Raw genomic sequence first — 13,138 nt, forward strand, 5'->3', positions numbered from 1 at the left:
AAGTTGTAGATTTTTCTCACTGTAAATTTTGATATAGTTGGAGAAAATGTAGTTCACCTTATAATGAAACTTATATACATTATGCCAATTGTCCTGTCAAATGATCGCAATCAACCAAGAGCACTTTTCTGGTCAAATTAAGATGCCTTTGTGGGCAACTGGAATCCCTAATACATAATCACAAACTCAGATGTTACAGTTTTGCATCTCCATATACCTGCAAAGAAAAAATGTTTCCACCAAAGATTACATTTGGAAGAATCTATATTGCCCAATACCTGCAATTTTTTCCCTCTACATCAGTAAGAGCTATTGACTCTTTTCAGCTTAGCAGTGTTTACTTTTTGTGCTTATACTTTTAGTCCATAAATACATAGCATTAACAAAGATGCAGAGTGAGCACAGTACTGGGTTGTTTTAAAAGATGGCTACATTATTCCAGATAATCTTGTCCAATAAGATCCTATACCTGGATGCTTATTTCTTAAAAATGCAATCACCCATTCCATAGAATCATACAAATAGGACTGAACAGCAAAATAACCTAGTAGATAACATTATGAAATTTCCCACAGGAGACTGATTCAAGAACACTGGGTTTTTCATTTATTGGGCTGAAAGCACTGTAGCAATGACACAGAGCTTCTGGGGACAGCAGGTGAATGAGCTGTGCTCTTCAGCACAACCAGCTTAAAGGCATTTCCAGATTTGTAAGCCTTTCTAGCAGAAGGGCAGGTATTACGATCGTAGATAAATGCCAGACCTTGAACTGGAGAACAGAAAGATAAGCATACCAGAATAATAAAAAAGCCTTAACACACACTAATTCAAACTAGCTACAATCCTGCAGTTATCAACTGCCCTGGGGAGGTAAGAGCGCCTGTGGCAGAAATCACTTGCTAAGGTTACAGGTGTGTGTACACTTAAGGACTTCCTGCTCATACACTGCACACATGTAGCATTTTCAAAAGTGATTTGTTATCCTCTAAGAAAAACAGAAGAGACAAAGTATGCTTTAGTTTTAATTTTCCAGATAGAATGCAACATAATTTCTCCCTTTTTTGCTTATTTAGCAGTGACAACCCACTCATGGCCTGAAACAAAAAGGGGAAAGGAAAAATTCACTTTAAGATGCTCCCCTTTTATCTTTTCATCTAGAATATCAAAACAAGTTTTAGCAGTTACCAAACTATTTTAAATTCATCCCACATACTTGGTAGTCTAACAATGGAAAGAAAAGCAAAAGACCAAGCCTTCCAAGTTCTGAAGGACTAGTCCATGCCAAATCATTCATCCCATTAAAGCTTCTGTGTATCAAAAATCTATATACACAATCAGTTAGCAAAATGTAATTGTATAGGATACATTAACTGTGTTAAAGTAAATTTGCGTTAAGGCATATTAACGTGAAATTACCCCAGATAGAATAATTGTTGTTTCCCCAGATACTATTTCTTTTCTTGTCTCTACTGCAACAGGGTATTGTAAACACAGCTGTTTGAATATCTATGATCTGAATTTTTTACTGAAATAGCCTACTCGCTATTTTCCTGTTTTAAATTACATTTCGGGATTACCCAACTATCTTCTAACTTTGCCACTGCTGATAACATGGCAATTATTTAAAAATATATATTTTTAAAATATTTGTTTCTGCCTTCCTCTAGAGTTAATTTTTCTAGCTTAAAGAACTTAACACCATGTTTTAGAATACATTAGGTCACAGTTTACCTTTCAGAGGCCAACACAGCAAGCTTGTTCATGAGAATCTCAGAGCACACGGAAACAGACAAGTATATGCACATTTACACTGCAAAGGGGCCCACTGAACCTTGTCATTCAAGTTACATGCCTTGACGTAAACATATCTTTATAATGGGCCTATTTCCTGTTTGAACACAGCCTCATGAGACATGCAGTTTTCATTACCGGAAGATTTCTACATTAACACTCCATATAGTACATATCATTTTGTTAAACATAGGTATGCCAGAAAAGCATTCCTTGGCAAGTAGCTTTCTAAAAATTATTTATAAGCACAGTTTTTAAGTTACAGAACACGTACAAAACAATTTAGAGAGTTGTGTCAAAGCTGAGGAGAGAAAGAGAGAGCTCTGATTCTGCAGGCCAACTTTTTAAAGTATAAATTGTAGCTATTTTATATGATCAGTCAGACTGCTGATATAGAAAGGTTAACACATACCTGCTACTTGGGAAGATAGAAAAATAAATGTTTGAATTCATGTCTTCAAAACAATAAGAAAGCTAAGTGCAATACTGATACTCACATATATTAAAGATGATCTGAAGAAGATTAAAAAATTGTGATGTGCCCTTTCCATGGTTTTGGTGGAGGAGTGGCTCGGGGTCTCAGAAAACATACATTGTTAGCTTGCATACTTCACTTGAAGGGATTGAGGAAGGGGGTGGGGGGAAGCTGAATTTTTAACAAAGGCTTCCCTTCGCCAAACGGTTACTAAGCTAAATAGATGTTATTTTAAAACACCAAGAATTTTAGAATATAATGAAAGAGTCAGACACTTCTAATGTAAAAAAAAAAAAACCCACAAACATTAAAAAAAAAGTCACCCCACAGACTTTTTTTTTTTTTTTTTGGCAAAAGCCATTTCAAGTTCTTCTTTATACCTCAGAAAAACGCTAAACAGGGTACTAGCCTATTTTTTTCTCCCTTCTGCAGGTGACCTGTGATGATTATTCTATTACATTTTTAAGTAAAACTGTTTTACAAACATATGCTTCCAAGACTAACACAGAAAAGCAGTACACTTCCAATCTATTGATTTAGAATGCAGGTGTGGGTGAGACGTGATCATGATTCCTGGAACACCAAACCTTTGTTTGCAAATATCTTGATTGATTATCGAATACTTAATCAACATCAACACGAATGAAGAAAGTTTTCAGACAGGGCATTTATTTTCCGATAGTTAACAAAACTCGGCTGGAGATCTCAAAGCAACAGACCAAGGCCCCAAGCCAGAACATATCAGGGGCGGGGAGATGGACAGAATGGCTTAAGAAACGAGAAACCACCCCAAGGCTCTCGAAGGCTGCATGTTCTAACAGAGCAAATTACAATGCAAGCCGCAGAGCAATGGGTAGGGGTGGGAGGAGAGAGTGGGAAAGTTGCTGTTCCCAGAGCCCGAGGACAGCGAGTTTCAGGAGGGGGTTTCCCTTGGTGGGACGCTAATGAGCCTTTCAAGTCAGGAGGCAGATAAAGCAGCGCGGCAGGGAATCCCGGGGGCGGGGGCGCTGAGCGCAGCGACAAAGGAAGGAGGAAGTTTCCCGGGGCGTGGAGCTGTGACGCTGCCAGAGACCCTTGGACCAAACCTTCCCCTGCTCCTAGGGACACCCCGAGTAGAGCAGCCTCGCGCCCGGCTTGCGGGGCGCGCGGCGCCTCCGCGAGACCCGCACCGGCGGCGCGGCTCGGGGCACCCCGCCCCACGCCCTGTGTCCGGGGAGGCTCTGCTCGCTGCCCCCAGCCGGGCCTCTCCCCACCGCGGGCTGCACCCGGGCCCAGCCCAGAGACAGCCCGCGCGCCCGCCACCACCTGCCCCCACAGACTCACCCCGGCACCGGCAGGCACCCAGCGTCCTCCACCTCTCCTCAGCGAAACTGTCCCTCTCCCCCCGTCACTGCGCCTGCGCACCCTCTCTCTGAGCCCAAGGCAGCCACGGGCATCATGGGAGTTGTAGTCCTGGGTGAGTGGAATAGCTTTGTGGGATACCCAGAAGTTGTCCCGTTTTAATTCTACTGGTACAGTTAAAGCGGTGCAGCCCCCTCTATGTGGAGACGCTCAGGCCTTGTCTACACTAAAAAGGGTTTCCTAGTATAGCCATACCCGGAAACTTTCACAGTGGAGATGCTGCACATACCTGGAAAATTAGGTTTGCCAACCTTCCAGGATAGTTCTGGAGTCTCCAGGAATTAAAGGTTATGTCATGTGATGAAACCTGCAGGAATATGTCCAACCAATATCAGCAACCCTACTGCAAAAGAGCCTTCTTGCCAGCATACCTTATACCAGTTCCCTGAATAAAGTAAGCTATGATGGCAAAAGGACTGTGTTGTCAGTATAACTGCATCTATCCTGATAGTTTTGCTGGTATGGTTATGTTGGTTGGGGGCGAATTTTTTTTAGGCATAGACCAAGCCTTATTCTGGTATAAAGGTGTTTTGTATAGGGTGATTATAGATGCTGATCTTATTCTGTTTATTTATTGTCCTGAAGGCCTGGTGTATACTAGACTGGCAAGTGACATGTTAAGGCCCTGAATTTATCTTTCTAATTTCCTTGGATATGGTTGATTTCTGACAGCAATACTAACTTCTCTCTAATAATCTTTCTAACAAAATTATTTGTCTTCTTTTCTGTCTAGGGGATACAGCAGTATTATCTCCATTTTACAGATGAGGAGACTGAGGAACCAAGTTCTTACATGACTTGCACAAGTTGCCATAGGAAATTTGTTGCAATTCCAGGAATAGAAACAAGGGGTGAAATCCTGGCCTTACCGAAGTTAATGGGAGTTTTGCTATTGACTTCAATAGGGCCAGGATTAACCCCTGATCTTCCAGCCTCATAAAACATATCCAGTGTAAAGGGGCATATGTAATATGTCTATTATAAATTACTTGACTTTAAATAGCTAAAATAACTATTAAATTAATGTGAGATAGTGGATGGAATCCTAGATCTGTTGAAATCAATGTCAAAACTCACATGGACTTTAATAAGAGCTGAATTTTACCCACTGTATTTTATTAAAATTAAGAATGTTTCTTCCTTTTGGTGTGAACTTAACATGGAACAGTCGAATATGTAAAATGGAACAATCTAAGGGTTCTTTGTTTCACAGTATGAAACACCCTTTGTGTAGACAACTATGAGGTTAAGAGTGTTCAGCTAGCGAGCTGACTGGGTTTTATAATAGCTGTGAGTTTCACTTGTGAATGCTCAGGCTGAGAGACCCACAAAGCAAAGCTCAGTAGTTCTGGCACCCAGCCTAAGAGTGAGTGAAGAGACTTTTATAATCACAAGAGTACTCCCACAAATACTTAGCAATAGATTATAATCCTTCAGTCTTTAGAATGCGGGCCTCTTCCAAGCTGACAGCCTAATGCATGTGTCAGAGGTCAAATATAATGCCCACAAAGGGATTTGTGTAATTTCTTTTTCAATGGTTGAAATAAACAATATTTTAAAGACTATTATATGTCTGTGGGGAAAGTGTAGCACAGGGGAGGTCTGTGCAGTACTGGGATTTGTACCGTCTCTGAAATGATTTGTATGCACACAAAGACAAACAGCAGATACTGTACAATACAGTCACACTTTCATTCATAGCATTATACAGCCTATAGAAATAAAAGGAATATACAAAGCCTGAGCTAAATACGTTATTTATTTATTTATTTATTACAGGCGTTTGTGTGGAACTGACTGTAGTATCTGGGTTCAATGTATATAGTTGAGACTAAGGCGAAACCAGTTTCCATTTATAGGGAACTAATACACAATGACTCCCGTAAGCATCATGGCTTTAAAAGGATAGAGATAGGAAAAATATCGTCAGTAGACTAGGTATCCGTAGAAAGAAAAGCTGGATAAATAGACGTGCCTTTTCTGAAAGGTGCTAAGCTCAGGCTGAGATCAGTTTCATGTGTTAGTGAAGAATCTGCTATTGAAAACAGTTTAGCCCTGGCTCCCTTGATATACAATCCATATTCTCTCAGAATGTTATGTTTGATATTTAGGGATACTTAAGGAACTGGCTGAAGCAATCTTGGAACCATTAGCAATTAAGTTCAAGAAGTCCTGGAGGACAGGTTAGGTCCCAGAGAACTAGAGAAGGGAAAACTTAGTACTTATCTTTAAAAGTTAAGGGGAGAAAAGGGGGAGAAAAAGGACCCAGGGAATTATAGATCAGTCAAACTTCAGTACCTGGAAAGATACTGTAACAAACTATTTAGCAATCAATTTGTAAGCACTTAGAGGATGATAGGGTTATAAGAAATAACCAGCATGGTTTTGTCAAGAACATATCATGCCAAGCCAATTTAATTTCCTTCTTTGACAGGGTTACTGGCCTAGTGGATAGAGAAGAGGCAGTAGATGTGATATCTTGATTTTAGTAAAGCTTTCAACACAGTTCCATGTGACATTCTCATGAGCAAACTATCACAGATCATGGGTAGCCAGACCTAGCAGTCAGAAACAGAGTCCACAGTCACAAGACTGGAGTCAGCATACCAGGAGATCAGAACCACAAATCAGATACCAGGAAATCAAGCCAGAGGAGCAGGAAGTCATTCAGCCCAGGAAAGGGTGAAGCTCACTTGTACAGACAGCTTCCTGTTCCTGCTGCTGGCTTAAGTAGGGCCAACAGGCCAATCAGTTGCTCTGGGACTCCGCCAATAGGACTGCAGCGGCAGAGCATCAAACTGGTGTTCGGCTTCGTGGGTCCCAGGTAAGCAAGTGTCAGCAGGCTTCCAGATGGAGAGTTGGGGAGTATCACTGCTGCCTGCTCCTAGAAACTCTCCAGACCCACATTTGAGACCTGTGGGTCATAACACAAACAAGGGAAATAAGATCTAGATGAAATTACTGTAAGGTGGATGCACAAATGGGTAAAGATTATACTCAAAGAGTGGTTACCAGTGATTCACTGTCAAACTGGGAAGCTGTATCTAGGATGATCCTGCAGAGATCCAGTACTACTCAATATTTTCATTAAGGACTTGGATAATGGAGTTGAAAGACTGCTTATAAAATTTGCGGATGACACCAAGCTGGGTGGGGTTACAAGCACTTTGGAAGTCAGGATTAGAATTCAAAACAACTTTGACAAATTAGAGAATTAGTCTGAAATAAACAAAATAAAATTTAATAAAGACAAGTGCAAAATACTACAATTAGGAAGGAAAAATCAAAGGCGCAACTACAAAACAGGGAATAACTGGCTAGATGGTACTGCTGAAAAGGATCCTGGGGTTATAGTGGATCACAAATTGAAAATGAGTCAACAGTTACAAAAAAGGCTAATATCAGTCTGGACTGTATTAAGAGGAGTGTTGTATGTAGGACATGGGTGGTAACTGTCCCACTCTACTTGGCGTTGGTGAGGCCTCAGCTGGAGTACTGTGTCCAATTCTGGGTGCCTCACTTCAGGAAAGATGTGGATAAGTTGGCTAGAGTCCAGAGGACAGCAACAAAAATGATAAAAGGTTTAGGAAACCTAACCTATGAGGAAAAGTTTAAAAAACTGGGCATGTTTAGTCCTGAGAAAAGACGACAGGGGTGGGGAGGGAGGGACCTGATAACCATCTTCAAATGTGTTAAGGGCTGTTATAAAGAGGACGGGGATCAATTGTTCTCCATGTCCACTGAAGGTAGAACAAGAAGTAGTGAACTTGATCTGCAGCAAGGGAGATTTAGATTAGATATTAGGAAAAACTTCCTAACTATAAGGGTAGTTAAGCTCTGAAATAGGCTTCCAAGGGAGGTTGTGGAATCCCCATTATTGGAGATTTCTAAGAGCAGGTTGGACAAACACCTGTGCAGGGCCGGCTCTGCGCCGGGGGGGAGGGCGGCCGGAGGGGAGGGCGGTGAGCCCCGGCGGGGGCTCGGCTCTCCCCCTGACCCTGGCGGCCAGAGCGCCGGGGTCAGGGCCGCGAGCCCCGGCTGGGGCTCAGCTCTTCCCCCGACCCCGGCGGCCAGAGCGCCGGGGTCAGGGCGGCGAGCCCCGGCGGGGGCTCGGCTCTCCCCCCGGTGGCCGGGGCGAGGGCGGGGGGGGGGGGGCGGCCAGAGCGCCGGGGGGAGGGCGGCGAGCCCGGCTGTGGCCCCGCTCTCCCCGGCGGCCGGAGCGCCGCGCCGCCCCCCTCCAGGTGCCGCCCCAAGCACCAGCTTGGGTGCCTGGTGCCTGGAGCCGGCCCTGCACCTGTGGGATGGTCTAAGTTTAATTGGTCCTGCCTCAGCACAGAAGGTTGTACTTCAGGGGTCGGCAACGTTTGGCACGTGGCTCGCCAGGGTAAGCAGTTTTATTTACCTGCTGACACGGCAGGTTCGGCCAATCGCAGCCCCCACTGGCTGTGGTTCACCGTCCCGGGCCAATGGGGGCGTCGGGAAGCAGTGCGGGCGAGGGATGTGCTGGCTGCGGCTTCTCGCCGCCCCCATTGGCCCGGGACGGCGAACTGCGGCCAGTGGGGGCCGCGATCGGTCGAACCTGCCACGTCAGCAGGTAAATAAACTGGCCCGGCCCGCCAGGGTGCTTACCCTGGCGAGCCGCGTGCCAAACGTTGCCGACCCCTGGACTAGATGATCACAATGGTCCCTTCTGGCTTTATAATCTATAAAACTGTGGGGGAGTAGGGAACAATTAAGTTTAAAACAAACAAATATAAATTTTGGCTACAAATAGTTGTGACAGCCATATTTTCTTTTTGGACACCCACATTTATGATCCAGAGGTTTAAGATGCTGCAACCCAGATTGTACTGCTTGAACCCGTCCTCCCCTGAGCCAGTCCTCCGTAAATGGGGATGAAATAACACTAGCTATTCATAATCCATGCTCCACTTGTGGATTTGGAGCCAGCCTGTGGATCCCCAAAAGTAAGTAGGATTGGTCCAGGAGAGGGCAGGAAATGCCCTGATTCAGAGTTAGTGGGGCTGCTGTAGAATCCCATGTTAGCATTAAAGTTGCCCCGCTTAGAGGTGAATCTCTTTTTTGCAGATGAGCAATCCCTATGCAAATTGCGTGGATGGTTAATCTGGCTTGGGGTTGTCCTTAAAGAAAGAAATGATTTAGTCTGCTGTTGAAATGTCCTGGGAATACCCCCTCCAGTACAACAGAAGAATAGAGTGATCCCCCTAACAATCCATCTGGAGATTTAGACAGAGCCTAGTACATTCTAGACATACTTTTGAGAGTTAAGTGCTGTATGGATTCTCATGCAGTAAAAATACAATCAATAATCTGTCTCAGAACTTTGATGCAAAGAGATCTTGGGAACCTGGGGCACAACAGTTATCAGGTTTGTTGGCTGTGTTGGATACCTTTTAATTGCAACCTAGTGATATTGGGAGAACTAAGAATTATTTTGCAGTGCAGAACATACAATATAAATATACAAAGGAAAATATAGAAATACAGTGCTACTTGCCTTTGTATATATACTGTGGTTTGGGGGAGTAGTTTTATTGTTATACCTGCATATGTATTATTGTATAAATCTTTATGTATTATTGTATTATGTATATTATTGTGTGTATGGATCAGATTCAATACACTCTTTTGTGTATCATTTTATTTTTGAGATTAGGATTGGTTTTCATGTTTCTAATTGTTTGATTGCAAATTCTGTTTGTGATGGAAAAGGAAAAAAGAAACAATTGAAAAAAAATCATAGCCAAAGCGGGGAAAATAATACTGTTTCCAGCCAATTCACACAGACGGTAAAGAGGCTCTAGATTGTCAGATTTGTAACAGGAAGGATACAAAAGTAATTTATTGGTAAAAACAAAACAAAAAGGAAAGGGAAAATCACTATGGGAGGGTATCTCTATGTACAAATGAACAGATACAGTTTCAACTTGTCAAAAATGTTTTAAGGTGGGACTAAAGACTTTGGGCAGAGTTGAAAACTTCAAGCAGTTTATCAGAGAACAAACGCACAAAGTTAACTTTGCTTCTTTGTTGACACTTCATATTTTCACTTATCAGTATTTGAATAAGCATGATGTCATCCTGGATTTAGCAAGGCCAGTCTTTGGTTTTGGAGTTCTGTGTCCAGTTTGCTCTCAACCTATAGCCAGGTCCTTAACCACTGCATATTCACAATTCTCTCCACCCAGTCCCTCCAGACCCAAGACTCATCCTTGTGAAAACCTTATCCATAGTGAAAATATCCAGCCGCAACCCTATGGCTAACAAGAGCCCACTAGCTGGCCCCAACCATACACCTAAACTGGCCCCAACTATGACCCTTGCCAGCAAATGCTTGCAATCCAGCATCAACTCAAAACCTAATCCAAAATTTACTGACAAACATCATTTTAGATCTGAGGCACTGTTTATAGAGTGGTTCATTTCAAAGGAATTTGAATTTGCTTTTCCCCATTGGCTTTAGTACTGTACACAGATAATCAAAACTAAGGGTGCTCAGATCTTCTTCCAATTTTAGCCAAGCTGTTCAAGACAAGGAGAAAGGAGAGATGTTGGATACATGGCTCTGGTTTTGGCCCATTTCTTATGGGAAATGTCGGAGTGGTTTGGTATGGATCTGAGACTCATGTCATCTGAAGCTTGGGGATGTGGCGTTTCAAGGAGGTGGCTGTCTCTGTACACTGTGTTATTGTGTATACTAGTATTTTCCCAACCAGAGTGACTGAAGCGCCCAAGTTGGCCCACTTCTGTCACTGTCTTGAGTGAGTTTTCTCTTTTCTTCCTACCAAAGGTCCTGCCACTTGTGCCTGAAGCCTTTGACAGTGTATGGAGTGAAGCTAACGCTGTTACATTTCAAAGTTGCATTTTTTATTCCCACAGGAAAATTAAGCTCAGATCCAGCATTTGCTTTTCAGTGAGGTGAAGTCAGGTCCTGCTTTTTTATCCAGCTTTCCAGCCAGATTGTCATGAAGCACATGGACATCTTAATGATTGGTCCAGTGGCCCAAACTTCTCTGCCCCTACTGGCTCCCCACCTAGTGCTCAGCACTCAAATGGTGTCTGATCAACACCCACTGTCCAATACCGAGCTGCTCAGCACACAGAGCTCAGTATCCAGTGGCTTTGTCTCATTAAAACCCAGAGATCTCTTGCTCCTAGTCCTTTGTTCTAACCATTAATAAAACTGCCTTCATAAGAGTTAGACATTAACCAAAGATCTTCCAAAATAGTTTAGTTACTATGTTAGATCTGTATTTATTTACTAAAAGCAGAGTAATTTATAATTTTATGTTCATTGTAAATAGAAAGTACACAATGGCTGATTCTTCTGATAACCATTGATATTTATGAGTGATGAAAGGATGGGTTGTATGAAGACACTTTCCAGTATCCCCATCATAGTTAAGACATTCATAACATTACACTGTAAATATTCACATTATTTAAGTAAATGAATACATGCCTTATTACACATAAATACCAGGGAAGTTGATTCCACAGGTATCCTTGATATTTACCAGTCTGTTTTAGGTGTGATCCTCATGTGGAGATAGCTTTGTTGTCTATGGTTTGTTCAATGTTCTAGCAATGGGCACTGGCAAAGTGTTTGTTCTGATTTTACTTACTGTAAGAGCTGAGTTTGATACTGAGAGTTAATTGGTTTGGTTGTGAGAGTGAATGGAGCAACCTTCAAATTGGTACATTCTTTTTTTCTCTGAAAGTTCCCAAAAGGTACTAACAAATATTTACTTTTCCATCCCAAGAACTTGTATACACATGTTCTTGCAGGGTGTCATTCTATCACCCCTCTTGTTCAATGTGCATAGACAGCCATTGAGAAGACAACAAAGCCCTCTGGTCTGCAAAGCTATCAATATGAAGACCCAGGGCTATCTGACTTTTTCATGAATGCAAGTGCTAGTGTCTGTGCTCAGAGAACAGAATTTTGTTCCCATGGAAAATTACAACATTTTGAAATTTGTTTTTCTGCTTAATCAAAACAAAGAGTCAAAATAGAATAGAAATTCTGAAATAAATAATCAATCTGGAAACATCAAAATGTTTTGTTTCAATAATATTGAGACTTTTGTAAACAGTGTCAAAACAGTATAATATAATATAAACTATTAAATGTAATATATAATATTAAAATAAGAGATCTATATAATAAGATTCCAGGATTGTTATTCCGTGTGTCACTCTGAAACCTAGAATGTCTGACTCATTGTGGAACAATGGAAACAGCTACAAGTGTGGCTGAGAGCTCTTTTTTGTTTAAAATACCACCAGGTTCAATCATCGCTGGGATTCACAGGAAGTTACTGTCCAATTTTTAAGTTCTCAGTCATTTTCAGCTTTTTTTATACTTTATGACTTACACTCGGCTTCCATGTAGTATACAATGACGGGTTCCCCCCAGGGTGCTACCTGGAACTGGGGTACCACTGAGCCCGCCTGGGCTCCCTTTATACTGTACTGCTGTGACAGGCTCTCAAGCCTCCTCCAGCACATATACAGGTAGGGACACACCCAGCTGCAGCTACACACAGATGCTGAGATCAGCTCTGCATAGGAAGGCTCAGCTAAGGAACTGCCCAGTTACTCAAGTGCACACATCCCTTTGGAGGGTAAACCAAAATTTGGAGGGTAAACCCAAAATATTTGATTTCAAGGTGTTCCTTATGCTCTACAAAGTCTTAAATGGATGGGAACCAGTCATTCTGAGGTTGCTTTGCTTCCACTCTGTGTTCTGCATTTCTGGTTACAGTCTACTAAACCGATTTTGCAGTCAGGTTTTAAAACTTACCTCTGGAGGAGCAGAGGCTGAGCTTTCTCTGTGGATCACCCACACCTCTGGAATTCACTCTCTGTGGCCAGGTGTTTAGTGAGCCAAAGAGACTGTCCTTGAAGCTGGGTAGGAGGGTATTTTAATGCTGATAAAATGTGTGTTTGTCAAGCCAGCTGTTAACTGCACGTGGGAAAATATGCACCCGGAATTTCTGTGCATAGTGCCAGGACTGTGTGTTTGCAAATGCACTGACGGCACAACCAGGTGTATAACTGGCCATTTGCAATTACAGCTTCCACACAGGGGCAATATGCGCATGCAAGTGTGACCATACAATCCATACTACCTAGTCTGAAATCTTTGTCAGAGAAGGGGATTCTGCAGGGAGGATAATAGAAGATTGGACCCAGGAGACTAGCCTGGCTGTTGAAAGAAGAGGAAGATACTGCATGGGGACAATGGAGAGGAGGAAGGGGAAGAGAGACGGATCTCCTGATCTGGGGAAGGAGGGGAGTGGGGTGCAGCACGGGGTGGTGGGGATGGTGCCTGGTCCTGTGGTGGTGGAGAGAGAGGGGATACACATGGTGGTAGTGGGGAAGGACCCCAGTCCTGTGATGGTGGAGGGAGAGGGGATGCACATGGGGGTGGTGGGGAAGGACCCC

At 42.8% G+C, this 13,138-nt stretch overlaps 1 protein-coding gene across 4 annotated transcripts in view; it reads right to left on the reverse strand.

The window, feature by feature from the left end:
• The window catches only part of LOC112106480 (tropomodulin-3), a 46,617-nt gene extending 44,256 nt beyond the window's left edge, over positions 1-2,361 (reverse strand). For 3 of the 4 annotated variants that reach the window (XR_002908107.1, XM_029910764.1, XM_029910763.1), the window contains exon 1: positions 1,732-1,794. The gene's annotated coding sequence lies outside the window, so the exon portion shown is untranslated. Of the gene's footprint in view, positions 1-1,731; positions 1,795-2,288 lie in introns of those variants that run through there. The other variant, XR_002908108.3, reaches the window with a different exon arrangement.
• Positions 2,362-13,138: the final 10,777 nt, after the last annotated feature.

The sequence above is a fragment of the Terrapene carolina genome, unplaced genomic scaffold (assembly GCF_002925995.2).
Source record: "Terrapene carolina triunguis isolate 2854851 unplaced genomic scaffold, T_m_triunguis-2.0 Scaffold67, whole genome shotgun sequence".
NCBI classification, from domain to species: domain Eukaryota; kingdom Metazoa; phylum Chordata; order Testudines; family Emydidae; genus Terrapene; species Terrapene triunguis.